The 15,569-nt window shown below is 42.5% G+C and overlaps 1 protein-coding gene and 2 long non-coding RNA genes across 3 annotated transcripts in view; 1 reads left to right on the forward strand and 2 right to left on the reverse strand.

Moving 5' to 3' along the window:
* The window catches only part of LOC120552637 (NACHT, LRR and PYD domains-containing protein 14-like), a 303,082-nt gene that overhangs the window by 73,871 nt on the left and 213,642 nt on the right, over nucleotides 1-15,569 (forward strand).
* LOC120552651 lies at nucleotides 785-4,966 on the reverse strand. Its single transcript, XR_005638058.1, has 3 exons — nucleotides 4,686-4,966; nucleotides 1,317-1,647; nucleotides 785-1,168 (listed from the first exon to the last, which is right to left on the reverse strand). It is a non-coding gene; the product is annotated as an uncharacterized LOC120552651 (long non-coding RNA).
* Nucleotides 5,240-6,897, reverse strand: LOC120552652. The gene is made up of 3 exons (XR_005638059.1): nucleotides 6,718-6,897; nucleotides 5,899-6,025; nucleotides 5,240-5,313 (listed from the first exon to the last, which is right to left on the reverse strand). It is a non-coding gene; the product is annotated as an uncharacterized LOC120552652 (long non-coding RNA).

Genomic DNA, 15,569 nt, shown 5'->3' on the forward strand with positions numbered 1-15,569 from the left:
GCAAAATTATGGAACCTTCTGCCAGACCACTTGAATTGTATCCCAACATTAGCCACTTTAAAAAAAAAATACAAAGTTGTGGCTAATTCAGGAACAATCTTGTTCTCATATTTAGTTTTTACACTGTTCTCTTGTATACTTTCCTTCCATTTTCATTTCATTTGTTTTTATTTCATCTTTATTGTATTTTTTAATAATGTAAATCTGTATTTTTATTTGTAAGCAAAAGCCCTACTAGGGGCAAGTGTTGAGAATTAACTTCGAAAAAAAACACTGATACATACATCAGATGACTGTTGAAGTTTATCTGTTTTTAGTTTTTTTGTATCTGTCCCTATCTAAATAAACTTTTTTTTTAAAAACACTGATTTCACAATGAGTAGCATCATTTCTGTTACACACTCGCTGACTGTAAATGGCCACACGTACAGGACTGGATCGGTGCTCCCACTAAAGACACAGCATCACGGGGAGCACTTATTTGGAGAGATCATTCATGTTGTACCACAGGGAGGGGTATTCTTCTTTCTCATTAGAGTACTTACAGTTAAGTACTTTGACGAGCATTTCTATGCATATGTTGTGCAAAAAACTAAAGACTTTGAAATGATCAATGTAGATGATGTTGCAGATGTTAGACCTCTTGACATTGTCAAATTTTAGCACTGAAGAGCTCCATCTCAATCCGAGGTATAAGATTTTGTCATGTTCAGAATTTACTTTTAAAAACATGGATTTTTGTACTTGTTTTTTATATGTTGTATTACAAATGAATGTAATGCCTGTTTATATTGTATTACAAAAAGGTGATTTATTTTTTTTTCCATAATAATAAAATGAAGAAAGGTTTAACTTAATCAACCACAGAGTAAAATACTCTGATAAAAAGAGCACATATCACGTATGCAGAACTGGCAGCAATTTCAGACAACTCAACAAGATCTCCATCTTAACCAGAGTTTTGATATTCTAAATACACAAGTCAAACCACATTTTGGATTTTGACCTAATTAGCGAGATTATACTCAAAATGATGATGGATACCCCTTCCAACATTAACTCGCTGGATTTCCATCTGGACGATGAAGTGGGACTGTGAAGACCGATCATTTTTGGAAGTCTCGGCTGTTGCCCGATTCTGATTGGCCGCCTTAATAAGGCCTAGAACCTGGCAGGTGGAGGGGATCATATAGATTATTTACTGTAAAGTAGAATGTATAAATAGCATTGCATGTACATCGTTAACTGATATATATTCTACTAGTGTATTCCTTTAGTAAAGTAAATTAAGCAACTGAGATGTGTGCCTGCCGTACCTGATCCTTGTTGGAGACCGGTACAGACTTAAGGTTCCTGATGGTCACCTTGTCTCCCCCTCTATTGATTACATGTTTGGGCCTTTTTTTCACCGTGAACAGAAGGTCCCGCAGGGTCTCGTTGTACACCTCCATGAAGCTGCTAGTTTCTCTGCTTTGTTGAAAATGTTCTCCTGCGCTTTGGGAATGCTAGCACTGAGCTCCCCCATCCCCCCCCCCCTCTTCCCTCCATGGTATAGGTCTTTCCACTTCCCGTCTGGCCATAGGCAAAGACACAAACATTGTAACTGTCCAGTGCAGATTGCACCAGGGGTGAGATCTCTTCAAAGACCTAAAACAAATTCACAAAATCAACATGAATTACATTTTTAATAACAGCCACAAATCATTCATGTGCAAAAGCAACAAGGCATCCAGGGATGCAGCAGTCAGGACCAGCTTCGTGATATCCCACAAAAACATTAAGCCATTTTCTGAAGGGGAGTTTATTAAAAAGTGTTTGGTGGACTCTGCTGCGCTAATATGCCCAGAGAAAAAAGACGTTTTAGAACGTGCCGCCTGACATCAAATTAATATTGAGAAGAATTGAGTTTAGCCTATTGGTCCTCCACAACAGTCCCAGATTCTCATGTGGCCCCCTGGGAAAATGAATTTCCCACCCCTGCCGTAGGACAACGTAGCCTATGTTGGAGACTGGCTAAATGAATTCACATACATCTAATTAGTTCATAGGGGCTACTTAGGTGTGTAGAAGCTAGCTGCTAGTCTGGGCTGGGAACATTTTAGTACTTTTACCAGCTCTGCTTTTCTATGTCCATATATTCAAGGGAGCAAAGCATATAATATGTAACGAAGGACACTCGGCCTCTGTAAAAAAAAAAAAAAATAAAACAGAGAGAAAAAGAGTGGCAGATAACAGCGAACCGACTGAATGATAAAAATATACATTTACGAACTACTACTCTTAACTGAAACCATTCAATGGTCACTGTCATAGGCAAAAACAAACTACTGTACATGTTGCATTAAAAGTGAGCAGTGGAGGTCAATATGACTTGGGTCATTCATATTAGAGAGAGAGAGAGAGAGAGAGAGAGAGAGAGAGAGAGAGAGAGAATCATATTATAGAGTTGTAGAAAATGGATCTTCATGGTAAATTTCCTGAGTAACATTATCTTCTGCTTACTTTTAAGGCAAATAGTACAACTGTTAATTTGTGTAAATCAGTTATCGACCTCGCGGTCTTCTCCTCCTCAGTCTGACCTAGTCTCTCCTCCTCAGTCTGACCTAGTCTCTCCTCCTCAGCCTGACCTAGTCTCTCCTCCTCAGCCTGACCTAGTCTCTCCTCCTCAGCCTGACCTAGTCTCTCCTCCTCAGCCTGACCTAGTCTCTCCTCCTCAGCCTGACCTAGTCTCTCCTCCTCAGTCTGACCTAGTCTCTCCTCCTCAGCCTGACCTAGTCTCTCCTCCTCAGCCTGACCTAGTCTCTCCTCCTCAGTCTGACCTAGTCTCTCCTCCTCAGCCTGACCTAGTCTCTCCTCCTCAGTCTGACCTAGTCTCTCCTCCTCAGTCTGACCTAGTCTCTCCTCCTCAGTCTGACCTAGTCTCTCCTCCTCAGTCTGACCTAGTCTCTCCTCCTCAGTCTGACCTAGTCTCTCCTCCTCAGTCTGACCTAGTCTCTCCTCCTCAGTCTGACCTAGTCTCTCCTCCTCAGCCTTTATTATTTAGAATTAATACCGACTCAGTTTCTGACCCTGCATTTATCTGGTGAGCAACTAAAGGATTAATTAGAGATTTTACATCCTCCTTCGCGGCCAATTTGAAGAGGAAAAGAGAGGCAAGGATAGCAGCGTTGGAAGAACGCTCTATATCGTTAGAGAAATCTCTTAAGACTTGTTTTTCTAAATCTACGCAAACTCTTCTAGTCACAAGTCGAACACAGCTGAATGATCTAAGGAGAGCTGCTAAATCCTAATCCCCTTCACCTCCAGGTGCAGAGAGAGACCCAGACGGGGCTCTGAGTCTGGCAGGAGGTCTGGGATCTACCGTATCAGCAGAGCAATCACGTAATGCACAGCAGACTATGGTGCAGGTAGATTATTTTCTGAAATATAGTGACTCTGTTCTTGTAATAGCCTATTATAACTTTGTTTCTCAAAATATCACGACTCCTCCAAATCACACACTGTATTTTGAATGTGCACAAAGTTTTGAACGTGAGCAGAAATCTTGCTCAAACACATCTGAAATATTACAGAGGTGAATAATTGTCATATGCACATTTAAGGTTTCTTCCCAAACAGGAGAGAAGAGTAAATGATGCCTCTAGGCTACATGTGTGCTGACTCAGATTTAGAAAGGTCCACCCAAAGGAGAATAAATAGTTGAAAGTGATACAGAAAGCCTGAGAGCCTTACTGCAATATATTCCATTAGGTTTTTATTTTTTGAATTGTTCCCTATGTTTCCCTTTACATAGATATTTTCAGCATAAATTGATTCAGAAAAAGGTAGAAATGGGGGCATAAAAATTCACCAGAATGCAGAAAATAGTTTGTAACGCAAAAAAAAAAATTCCTCCCCCAGACCCCTGCATCGTAAGTTGCCACACAAACCTGGAAACCAAACGTTGGCCTTTGGGTTGCCAGGCCAGTTCGGATTTAAGCCAAATCTTGTTGATTGGAACACACAAAAGATGGCATTTACTTCAGAGGGTGTGTGTGTGTGTGGGTTAGGGCAGGCGGACGGGATTTGGGGTAAGGGGGGGGGCTCGGCTGTCCTGCCTACTCTAAGGGGAGGCTCACATTCACCCAATTTGAAACCCCCTGTCATAGGACATACTGGACTCCTCAGAAGAGATATAGGTCTCTAAAGTCATTCCCACTCCCTACTGCTGGTTGTGTCAACCTGAACTAACTGGAACCTTCCTCCACCTGGTCTGGGAGTGGGAATAAAACATCAGGAATATCTGATGGGATAGCAGGTTGAATTCCTACTGACCCGATTCTTTTGTTAGTTTAAGTGTCTTTTGAATTAAAGTGCGCAGTGAACTCTGACGGGTTGAAATCCATGCTGGCGCCGTTCATTTTTGCCACTTCTTACAGATGGGATTGGAGATGAAAAGTTTAACTGATAAGTCACCGCGATCAGCACTCACACGCTCAACTTAGCACCAACTGCATGGTTTTATTTAAATGAATGGAGCCTACAGGCAGTCTGGCACACGTGGGTGCTCAGCAGCTTCTAAATACATTTAACCGCGACTACATTGTGCGCCTGCTGATCTTCAGATACCGTGGCGGCAGAAATCTTGCCACTACAAAATCCACAGAGGAAACACTGTTCATTTTATAAATCAGAAATCTTATTACATGTTGTTTGTCTCATGCTGTGAGGCCTTGGGTCAAAACTGTCAGAATTGAAGGTCCAATTCTTCTGGGTGTCACGTCCACCTGTGTGAGACTAAAGGAAAGGGGCAGAGAGAGACATCTTTTATTAGGACATTGTGACATTGCTGGGAAAAAAAAAAAAATCACAACTAGCGCAGAGTTCCAAAAAACTAAGCTCCAAAAACTGCAATTTCCACTTATTGCCAAAGGTGCAGCCAAAGAGAAGAAAGAGGAGATCTTTAAGAATGCAACTTGAACCACAACCATGCCTTTTTTTTTTTTTTTTAGGGAAGGGGTTTTGTTTTTTCTCTGGGAATCCCCAAAAAAAAATTTTAAATAAGTAAAAAAGAAAACTTATAGAGACACATATAGAGAGCGGGCAAGTCTCTCTCTCTCTCTCTCTCTCTCTCTTTTTTTCTCTCTCTCTCTCTCTCTCTTGGGAGGTAACCTTGCTCCTTATGACCTCATAATTGTTACATCCTGACTTTTGTAAATAATGGTTTTTCTTTTCTAAAAAGGTTCGAGCTAGTGACTTACAGATAACCTCCTCGGTCGGTCCAACAGCGCGGCGCCTGCCACAGATGATCTTAGCTGCACAACGTCTCTTCTTCTGCAACAAACACACCCAAAACCACTCAGGCCACAGTGTGTGACCGGCTGTCTGAGCTGGTTAACAGGTTACTGTGTAGTGCTGCATGCAGAATCAAACTGACCGACTGAGGAGAACGGGTACAGCCACCCAAACAAACAGTGGAGATGACTTGGAGTACAAACCTGAGCAGGCCCAACGCCTCGGCTGCTGCTGTATGTACTATTGTATTATCGAAGGAGAAAAACAAACTCTTAAAGAAAATATCAAGCATTAACCTCTCCCTGTCACAACAATCTCTATCAGGAGCCCAGTGTCCCCGGTTTGTCTTGGATTACCCTTTAACGTTGGAATTATGAATTTTTCTGTTGAGAAACATTTGAATGCTGTGGTTTCTTACAAAGACTCAAAATACCAGTTCATTATTTTGATAGCAACAACTTCAACATTTAGGACCAATCCCAAGCCCACCCCTCAGTGCTCTGCATTGCTCATTGGTCTCCCCCACCTCCCTTCTCCCTCTACTCCTGTGCGACAACAACCTGAATGTGAAGCTGTAGGGTGTTGAATGATGAAGAGAAGTGAAATGGAAAAGTACGGGCTTACCCTCTCCACCATCGTTATAATGAACAGCATATTTAACATGTTTTTTCCGTATATATGCTCTGGCGTGGCTGTAGTCTGCTGGCGGCAGGATTGATGTCAGCTGGTGACGTAAACTCATGACCCAATCCTGAAAACACCAAAATGACATTGGCTATAAGACACAACTCAATGGCAGCAACACTACAGCATTAGAATTTAATAACAAGAGCACTACTGTGTATGTGTGAAGCACATGGGTGCATTTCTGGAAGGGGGGCAGTGTGGCACAGTTATCACTATGGTAAATGATGTACTTTGACAACTAGACCTACGAGCCATTCCAACAGCGGCTTTGGAAGGCTCCAGGTAGCTGCTGCTAGATCCAGGATGGAGATAACACTTTTATCTTCTGATAAAAAATAAAATAAAAATTCATATACTTTTGAAATGTGCTTTACTCAGAGAGGGAGTGGAGTTTTTGTATGTGTGCGTACATGTACATGTTCACATTTCTGCACAGGCAAAAGTTGCAGCGTGCACTGCCACACACAACTTTTGCATTCACCCACAATATGTTTGTAGTCCCATGCATTATATTTAGTTGTGAGGTTAGCCATAAATATATTATCAATATATTCACATGAACAGGTAGAGCCCCTCCTTCTCCCAAACTCGCCTGACATTCCTTATCTCACACACACACACACACACACACACACACACACACACACACACACACACACACACACACACACACACACACACACACGGTGCCGTTAACCGCAGCGTGATTCATTCATGCTCGATCTTTCAGTCCCCCCCCAAACCTCTGTAACCCACCTAGCGACCGACCCGGTACCGGTACCCGTCGGTTCTGCTCCAGAACCCATCCCATTGTGTTAATCCATCCATTGTGCACACAAACACCAACACTCCGCTGATAGCACCTACTTTCATTTCCTGGTCCCCCATTAAATTGTTTCCCCAAGGAACACGAGCCCATGGCCCCCGCTAGTTGTATTCCCTGTTTGGGACCGGTTATATATATATAACCGGTCCCAAACATAGACCGGTTATATACGGTCTATGTTTGGGACAGGGGAAGGCTTATTTGAGCGGGGGAAAGCTGTTGTAGCAGTATAAAATTATGGGCTGTATTGTTAAGGTGATTGCTATTCAATTACAGGAAATGAATATTATTATGAGTACTGAGGTGTATGATGCATTATATTTCTGTGTGTGATTAGATCAAAGATCTGCTGAACCACTATACATAACAAAACCCCCTGTCACGTTGGTTTCTACCAATTAGCGTAATTGAAGGGCCAGAGAGAGAGACAGAGAGAGAGAGAGAGAGACAGAGAGACAGACAGACGCCTACCTGAAGCTTTCTGAACTAGTGACGCTGTCTATCCAGTTGTATCTAAAACAGGTTGGGTACTGGAGGCTTCAGGACTCTCTGAGGACATCTGGGGGTGGGAAGGAAGAACAGCATCGGGTCCCAAACTGTTTCACCAATGGTCCTGGGACGCCTTCTTATGTCCCAGTGTATTGTTTGTTTGTTTTATAAATAAAAATATTAGATCACAACAAAAATAAAACAGTGTCACAGATATTAGGCATGAATGTCTTTGAGTCGAAGATGAGTACATGTTGTGTATGAATTCATGGATAAATAGATAATGACATAAATAACTAAGACTATTTGTGACCTTGCATCAGTGAAAATGTCATTTCCTTCTCCACGAAATAAAACTATAAAGTTAGGAGTTTGGTGTTTGAAAACAAATACATCAATTTTGGAGGGAAATTAATGTAGAACACATTGTACACACGTTTCTGTGATTATATTGAGTACGTAGCCTAGAGCAGAACTCAGCCAAACAGGTGAGACAGGCAGTGCAGAAGGCGTACGCTACATGAGCAATCTAACAGTGTGACATGTAGTCTACTGCCTGTGTGTTATAGAAATAGTGTGAGTCAGAGCTTTGACAGTGGCAAGGACATACTTTGGGACAGTAAAGTGCTTGTGACAGTTAAACAGTGATGATGCTTATGGACAATAACAGTGTTTGTGGACAGGTCAGGGGGATATTGTTGTAGTTGGTGACAAGTGTTTGTGGGAAAAGAAATTAAAAGTCATTTTTACTCAGAAAGAGAATCTTTTCTACAGTCCCAGGGCTGAGCCTATTTAGTTTCTTGCTGACCACTTCACCAGCTTTTGAAAATACCCGCTCACATGGCCCAGAGGAGGCGGGTGTGCACAGAATGTTACGGGCCAGCATGTACAAGTGAGGGTAAACATGTTTGTGCTGTGCCCAAAACTGGAGTGGATCTTTGTAGCGTGGTACGTTGGGCTCACTGAGGTACCTCTGCACCTCCGCAGTGGCATTCGCAGTGGCACTTTTCACCTTCCTGGTCTCCGTAACATGTTGGTCCAGTAAATCCCATAGGCCAGTTCCTGAATAGTGACCAAAAACAATGCATTAGGCTAGAAAAATACTACATAAACATGAGAATATTGACCATAGATTTATACCTGAGGATTCAGCAGGCTCTTGTGCTGCTGGGTCAGGTGGAGTGCTGCTGTCTCTGAAAAGAGATGAACATTCAGCTGTGAGCCTTCTCACAGCATTTAGAGTTTCCTGGGTTGCAAAATCCCACTGCCAGGAGAGTGGCCAGGGAGTGTTGACTGGCTGTCTCGTAGTGACTTAATCTCTCTGTCATGAGCCGCGTAGCCATCTCACCATTCACCTCCCGCAGTTTAGAACTAATGGCATGCCTCAGCATTTGCACAAGGGGAACTATTTTGGAGCCAGAGACAGTTTTCTTTCTGCTGACAGCTCCACCGTTGCCTCTTTTAGGGGAGCCAATGCTCCAAGGCATTCAGCTATGTTATATTCTGCTGAAGTCAGAGCCGCCAAATCGGTGCAGAGTGCCACCACAGCAGCACTGACCGGTTCCCTCTGCTCATACAGCCTGGCCATCATGTCATATGTGCTGTTCCAGCGTGTCTCCACTTCCTGCCCAAGCTTGTGATGTGGTATCCCCATCTGCTGCTGGATGCTGAGGAGCTGCTCTCTGGCGACGGTGCTCGTCCTGAAATAGGCCGCAATCCTCCTGGCCTTGCCCCGGTGTCTGGTCAATGGCTTTCTTCACAACCAGGTTGATAGCATGGGCAATACAAATGCTGTGTCTTAGTTGCAAAATATTCCCACATGCCATCATGTTTACACCACCATCAGTCACAAGGCATCTCACCTCTCCCTGAATGCCCCATTCCTCCATGACAGATGTCTTTGTGGCTGCGATGCTGGCTGCAGTATGCCTCTCTGGGAACTTCCCCACCGATGATAATATAGTGGACAATTTGTCATCGGCATCAATGTAATGGCCGGTGATGGCAAGATAAGCATCCATAAGATAAGATGTCCACATGTCTGAGGTCAGACTCACAGCTGTAGCCTTCAGCAATTCTTCCTTGGCCTTCTGCTTTTCCTCCACAAACTGGGACTCCACCATGGCTTTCACAGTTTGCCGTGATGGCAGAATATCGGATGGATCCAAAAGGCTCACAAAAGCTCAGAATGACTGTTATGGGCCGGCACTGTTTTTCATGTCCCTGCTTGTTTTCCTCTCTTTTTTCCCCTGTGTATGTTGTCTGTGTCTGTCTCCTCCTGCTGTACAGCCCATTCAGAGGATCCAGGTCAGGGGGCGTGGCCATTCTCTCTTGCTGTTACCACCAGCTGCAGCTCATTACCATCAATCAACCAGCAGTTATCTACCCGGGCTGGTCACCTCTCCAGCGTCAGTTCGTTCCTACACTACCTGTGGTAACTTGGCTCTGTACTGCGATCTATGATTCTGTTCCTACCCTCTCAGCATTATGGTTGTTTTTGCCACGTTGTAACCTGCCTCTCCTCCGATCAGATCCCGTCTGTACCTGCTGCCTGCCTGCCACTCCCACGCCGCGACCTGCTCATCTGTTATCCTCGTCATCCAGCTCTCAGTGCTACTGGCTCTCCACCCCACTCGGCTTCTATCCCGGTCTGAAGCTGCTCCCCCCTGAACTGTTCCTCTCTGCCTATTACGTTGAGCAATAAACACCTTAATTCACCCTCTCTGTCCGTGAGTCCGTCTCTGAGCCTCAGTCACTACCGAGCTTAACAATGTGAGTCTTTTACGACCATGTTGACAAGTGCTTGATCTATCCGGTCCTTTCTATTTCCTACAACACAACAAATGTACATTTATAAATGATGCAGTATGCATGCATGTAGGCCTACTGCAATGTGAGAAACCCAAACGGTTAAGACCGAAGTTTATAGAGACACTACGGAGTTCACACTTGAAAAGGAACAACAGAATCAGAAGACAAACTCACCCTGACTGCTGGATTCAGCTTGGTCAGAGGCAGTGGCTCGATCATGCTTGGCACCGAAGTGCCTCAACATGGATGAGGTGGTGTTGTTGTAGGCCAGCTTCTGGTCACAAATCAAACACTGGACCTACAAAAGAAATCACAATAAGTAGCCTTAAGGGCTTTTCTCATGTTTGGCCATAGTGTGTGATCAGTCTTTCAAAAAACAGATCCCGGCCAGTGGCAGAATATGAGCCAATATTAGATGATACATGATAGATGCAAACACACAACACAATTTGTGAACAGGCTACACCAAGCCTACATCCCAAATGGTAGAAAAGACTAGGGCCGAATGTATATGAAAGATGTGAATATTAAGAAGTTCCTATTGCCTATAGTCAAATATTATTTCATTATTAAGCTATAGTTTAGGATGTAGCTCATTTAAATATAGACATTTCCGTATAATGGAGAGTCGCATAGTCTAATGCACACCAGCGTATCCCATATAAGCAACCTTTTGGGGTGAAATCAAATCAAAGTGTTCCCACATCTCTGAACGGTCTCTCTTCACTACAGGTTCCATGTCTAGTCCTCGATAAACTCTAGCAACGCTACACACTTTCTACTCGCTATAAACTATTTTATAAACTGTCTACTCGCTATGAATTTACCTGCAATTAACTGTCTACTCGATATACAGTTACTTGCACAGAACTCTGTACTCGCTACAAAGTTACTTGAACAAAACTCTCTACTCGCTATAAACTTACCTCCAATAAACTCTCTACTCGAAATAAAAGATTTCAAAGATTTCAGTTTCAGTTGCATTTTAAATTTGACTTTTTACATTGCACTTTACATTTTAGATTGGAGAATAATTTCATCCAAATTGAAGCTAAAGCCTACAGTATAGGTCCCAGCGCAAGCAGCAGCCGTCCCATACGCTGACCATTCAAATGGGAAACAACAGCTGCGTTCATGCACAGCAGGGTAAGTGACATTTGAAAATAATCTAGCTAATAATTATAAATCAAACAGCTTATTCATAAATCTTGTGGAATAAACACAAGGCATTAGCCTGAGCACTTTGCAATGATAACACTCTCCCGCTTATACAAAGAACTGCCATCATTTCCAAGCAATGCTGTGCTGAGTTAGCTAGCTAACATTTGCGTGTTCTTACCTTGGAGCAATAATGTAATCTAATTACATACTTAGTGGTTAATTAATCGCATACATCATTTTTTCTGTGAGAGTATTTTAAATATTTCAATTCAAATGAATCGATGAATAATCAGCATCAGTGACATTAAAGTTAAAAAATACTCTTACCGGCTTGTTTATTGCTAAGGCCATGTGGTCAAAGTGACATGATTTAATAATAATGTAATAGGGTGACCATATTTTGATTTCCAAAAAGAGGACGCTCGGCCCGGCCTGGAGACACATATCCAGACAGGCTTCTCAGAGGTTAATGAACATGCTTTATTACGCCTCAATGGTGCAAAAATAACTTCTGTAATCAAATAAAATCACAATCACAGCAGGGGGAGGAGCTAACAGAGGACAAACAGCTCTGTCAGGTTGGTCTCTGTTTGAATAGAATAAACTTGATCGTCATTGGTCCTGACTATTAGGGATTGACCAATCAGTGGCCTGGCAGGTTATCTGTATCGGTGTTTAACTTCACCGATAACCGATAAAGGTAATACATTAAAAAGTGCTCCGCTAAACTAATTTGGGTATAGTGAAGATATTTCTACTCGGCTACAGACCCTGAACATGGAAACATATCAAAGAGAGAGATAGATAGATAGATAGATAGATAGATAGATAGATAGATAGATAGGTGTTAGAAGAGGTAGAGGGGACTGATACTGCATATATAAAGGAGAAATGGGAGATGCAGATGGAAATATGGGGGGAAATAATTTCACAACAGTGGAGAAGTACATCTCCTCTGTCCTGAGAGAATTTGGGGGGAAGAGTTGTTGTGGAAGTTTCTGTTGCAGCAGGAGTAGAGTTTTCAAAGTTTAGTAAAGTGAAAAAAATAAGACAGTCGGAGACTAAACCAAGTTAGGTTTTTGTATTTTATTAAGATATATTTGCAAATATAGGAGGAACACGATTTCACAAAAAGCACGTCAGCTCAGGGTGGAAAGGCTTCTTCGAACGAGTAGAAGAAACACTGAGCTTAAAGGCACAATGGGTAAAAGGGGAGTGACAATCACACATGAGACAGTTCTAAACATGACTTTACATTTATTACAAGACACAAAGATACAGATCCTACCAGATACTTCTCACAGGACACATAAAGATACAGATCCTACCAGATACTTCTCACAGGACACATAAAGATACAGATCCTACCAGATACTTCTCACAGGACACATAAAGATACAGATCCTACCAGATACTTCTCACAGGACACAAAAAGATACAGATCCTACCAGATACTTCTCACAGGACACAAAAAGATACAGATCCTGCCAGATACTTCTCACAGGACACATAAAGATACAGATCCTACCAGATACTTCTCACAGGACACATAAAGATACAGATCCTACCAGATACTTCTCACAGGACACATAAAGATACAGATCCTGCCAGATACTTCTCACAGGACATAAAGATACAGATCCTACCAGATACTTCTCACAGGACATAAAGATACAGATCCTACCAGATACTTCTCACAGGACATAAAGATACAGATCCTACCAGATACTTCTCACAGGACACATAAAGATACAGATCCTGCCAGATACTTCTCACAGGACACATAAAGATACAGATCCTACCAGATACTTCTCACAGGACACATAAAGATACAGATCCTACCAGATACTTCTCACAGGACACATAAAGATACAGATCCTACCAGATACTTCTCACAGGACACATAAAGATACAGATCCTACCAGATACTTCTCACAGGACACATAAAGATACAGATCCTACCAGATACTTCTCACAGGACACAAAAAGATACAGATCCTACCAGATACTTCTCACAGGACACAAAAAGATACAGATCCTGCCAGATACTTCTCACAGGACATAAAGATACAGATCCTACCAGATACTTCTCACAGGACATAAAGATACAGATCCTACCAGATACTTCTCACAGGACACATAAAGATACAGATCCTGCCAGATACTTCTCACAGGACACATAAAGATACAGATCCTACCAGATACTTCTCACAGGACACATAAAGATAACCTTCATCAGTTTAGACCAGGGGTCTTCAACATTTATTAAGCCAAGGACCCCTCAACTGAGAGAGAGACGGAGCAGGGACCCCCTACACAGAATGAGCAGGAGTCAGACTGGAGGTGAGTGAAGTTGAGCTTTATTTGCAAAATCCAACAGGAGGAACAGAGAGCAGGACAGACAGGCAGATCTTCGACAGGTAAGAACTCAGTAGAGTAACAGGTAGTTGATGAGAGCAAGTCTAAGTGTCACGAAGCAAACGAGACCAGACAAGGAGTGAAAGTGTGTGTGCTGCTTATAAAGGTGGTGGACTGATGAGGTGCAGGTGGTGGACTGATGAGGTGCAGGTGGTGGACTGATGAGGTGCAGGTGGTGGACAGGTGGTGGACTGATGAGGTGCAGGTGGTGGACAGGTGGTGGACTGATGAGGTGCAGGTGGTGGACTGATGAGGTGCAGGTGGTGGACTGATGAGGTGCAGGTGGTGGACTGATGAGGTGCAGGTGGTGGACTGATGAGGTGCAGGTGGTGGACTGATGAGGTGCAGGTGGTGGACTGATGAGGTGTAATCAGTACTGAGGAGACAGTGAACGGCTGAGGGGAGTGAGTGATGGGGAATGTGAACGAGGGGGAGGAGTGAGTGCTGGTGACGGTGGGACCCTGACACATATTTTGTATAAAATGAAGTTGCATATTAATCTGGCCTACAATAACCTGTTGGGCGGCTTAAAGCTTTTATGCATAACTTTTTGCATAGAATATTAAGCTATTAAAATAGCCTAATAAATGTTGGCATGATTTCATAAATCATGTTTTTATGTAAAAAAAAAAACGTGGCACAGTGGATGAATTCATTAATTAACTATCTGTTGATGGCTATCTTATGACTACCTTACCAATACGCCAGTAAGCCTATCAACAGTGGGGATTTATATTTGCTAATAATAGGACTTTTTAATTTTTTTAAAAACTTTCAAAAATTAACAATAATTTGGCGGACCACCTGTAGTGACTCTGAGGACCCCCCAGAGGTCCCGGACCCCCTGTTGAAGATCCTTGGTTTAGACAAAGGCCATACACATTCGTCACTAGACTCGCTGTCTCCACAGTTAGGCAGAATCAAAATCAACATGTGAGAAGGAGAGAAACTATTGTGGAAAAAATGCAATGTGCTAATAAAAAACATATGAATTATAAGGAATAATGCTTAAATGTAAATTTGCCATTACAGAGTATAGTTTGGTTTTTTAGAGTTCCAGTTCAAAGGATTTCTCAGGGAGTAAGTACATCCTGTTGGGGATCCTGTGGCGAGAATAAGGCAACACGTTTTCATGTGTTTTGGGACTGCCGGCCATTTTAAAATATTGGAAAGAAATTAAATTGACCATGGAGAAAATCATGAAAATAGTGATTCCATCAGAGTTCGTGACGTTATGTCTGGTGTTAAGACGGGACACTGTGAAGGGGTCTGAAAACAAACATATGTATAATATCCTATTACTAGCCAGCAAGGAAGCAATCCCAAGGAAATGGTTGGTAAAAGATCCTCCTCCAGTCGAGGACTGGATCAAACTGGTTCAGGATGTTTTTATAATGGAGACACTCTCTCAGGCTTGGACCAGAGAAGTTTGAGAGCTACTGGAAAACCTGGATCCACTTCAGAACTACTTTAAGGCAAGATTCTGGGTAATGTGTTAAATCCCCCTAGTTTTTGACTCCACTCATCTGGTTCAGTTTTCTGAAGTTTCTTTGTTTCAGCAAATAAAGAGTTATACATGTATACAGCAAACTATCTGACTTAATCTATAATTATTAACATTTGTGTTGTTGATTTTGCCATCACAGGTATTATCACCCCACCATAAGATATTATTTGAAGGAAAGGTTTATGAATGAGGAAAGGTCCATATGGAGCAGACACATGTATTCATCACTGTCTAAGCTACTGGAAGCCTAACATTTCCCTCAGGATGAATAAAGTGTCTGTCTGTCTGTGTATCTATCTATCTACCCATCTACCCATCTACCTACCTACCCCTGGAACACACTCAAGGACCCCTGGGGGGCACTGGACCCCCCGTTTTTAACTAAACAGTGAGATA

The sequence above is a fragment of the Perca fluviatilis genome, chromosome 22 (genome assembly GCF_010015445.1).
Source record: "Perca fluviatilis chromosome 22, GENO_Pfluv_1.0, whole genome shotgun sequence".
Taxonomy (NCBI): domain Eukaryota; kingdom Metazoa; phylum Chordata; class Actinopteri; order Perciformes; family Percidae; genus Perca; species Perca fluviatilis.